The sequence below is a fragment of the Galeopterus variegatus genome, unplaced genomic scaffold (assembly GCF_000696425.1).
Source record: "Galeopterus variegatus unplaced genomic scaffold, G_variegatus-3.0.2 Scaffold46886, whole genome shotgun sequence".
NCBI lineage: Eukaryota > Metazoa > Chordata > Mammalia > Dermoptera > Cynocephalidae > Galeopterus > Galeopterus variegatus.
Window position 1 is genome coordinate 1536 of NW_007772997.1, and position 1871 is coordinate 3406.

The following is a 1871-nucleotide window of genomic DNA, read 5'->3' on the forward strand; positions in this document are numbered from 1 at the left end:
AGTTCTGGCAGCTTATATTGCCTTCTGATGCCTTCAAACAACTGGTTTTCTCTCTCTCTCTCTCTCTCTCTCTCTCTCTCTCTCTTTGAGTTTATTAAGCTTAGCTAGGTGATCCCTTGGTCTGATACAAGCTATTCCATCATGCCTAAATATGTATGGGTCCCTTCTTGCATTTTTTTGACCTCTGAACTTTTGTTGGCCTCCTGTTCCCCAAAGGGTACCCGGATTCTGCTGCCTCAACATCTCAGAACTTAGGTGTCATTTGTTTTTGGGGGGCCCACTTTCAGCTTGGCTTCCTGCAGGATGGTGGTCTTTTGGATGTTTTGCATGGAGTTGCTGTTGTCCAGGGCATCACTGAGACTCAAGTCCTTCCTGTCTTCTAGCATGCGGTGGTAGATGGAAATCTCAGCCTCCAGCTCGACCTTGATGTTGAGCAGGGCCTCATACTTCTGGGCCTGGCACTGCCCTTCTGCCCAGGTCTGTGCCGGCTCTGACTCAGGAGGAGCAGCATCCTGCTGAGCTGCTCCATCTACGTGGTGTAGTGGGCATCCACCTCCCTCAGGTGGCTCTCCAAACTGGCCTTCAGACTTCTCATTGAGTCCAGGTTGATCTCCAAGGACTGGACTGTATGCCTCTGTGAGCATCATCTTGTCAGCTCCAATCTCTGCGGACTGCAAGGTGACCACTGTGGTGCTCTCCTCAGTCTGCTGGGACCGGTACTCGTCCAACTCCTCTCAGTTCTTCAGAACCAGTTGGTCATACTGGGCCCAGATGTCCACCATGATCTTGCTGAGGTCTTGAGATCCGGGGGCATCTACCCCCATGGTCAACCCATAGCTGACAATTTGGGCTGGTAGGTCTTTTACTTCCTGCTCATGGTTCTTCCTCTAGAAGTAAAAGAGGCCCTCCTGGAGAGCCTTAATCTCTGTCTCAAGCTGCAGCCAAGTGACGTTGGTGTCATCGTAACCTTGCAGAGACCATGGACATCGCTCTCCACAGACCAGCTCATGGCCAGCTGTGTCTCATTCTTGACTCTAAAGTCATCAGAAGCAAGACGGGCATTTTCAATTTGTAGGACGATGCAGGCATTGCCCAAACAATTTGCAAAGATCTGAGCCCTCAGGTCCTCGATGGTCTTGAAGTAATGCCCCCAGTCTCTGACCTGTAGCTCCTTCTTCTCCAGATGTTCCCAGATTTTGCTCTCCAGCTTCCAAATCAGTCTCCAGGCTCCTCACTCTGTCCAGCGAGGAGGCCAGGCAGTTGTTCATATCTTGCATGGTCTCCTTCTCATCCTGGGTGCTCCCCATTCCCTCCAGACCCCCAGCCATCCCCATGACCAAGCTCTTGTACCCCAGCTGCCCTGGAAGCTGGTGGAGCAGGATGTGGAGATCCAGGAGCCTGAGCCCCCAGCACCTACGTAGATGCTGGCCATGCTTCTGGCCAGCTGGACCCGGTGGCTGGGGGCCTGGACAGAGCCAGGGACCAGTAGTTGGTGGACAAGGTGGTGGAACAGGTAGTGAAACTCATGCTGTCTTGGGAGGAAGGCGAGAAGCCAGGACTCGGGTTCGCACCACCCCTTCTGCATTTTAAGTTAGACATGAACACCTAGAAATCTGGGTTGAAGAGATTCATCCTATCTCCTAACTAGATAAATGGTAAATTGTTTCAGTGGCTAGTTTCTCATGAAACCAAAATTTGCAGTATTCCAGCAATGTACAAAGACTAATAGAGTGTCCAGATTCCAAGCCCAGATATCTACCAGGCAGGTAAGTCAAAGAGGGAAGCAATCCAATCAGAAGAAGGGTAAATTCCACGATCAAAGAGGAGGCTCTGGGACTGGTGGGACTAAGGGAGATCAGGAGGAGAGTCTT

General features: G+C 51.3%; 1 pseudogene; it reads right to left on the reverse strand.

Annotated features, from left to right (window-relative positions):
- Positions 1–236: 236 nt before the first annotated feature.
- LOC103584207 lies at positions 237–1554 on the reverse strand (annotated as a pseudogene).
- Between the last annotated feature and the right edge of the window lie 317 nt (positions 1555–1871).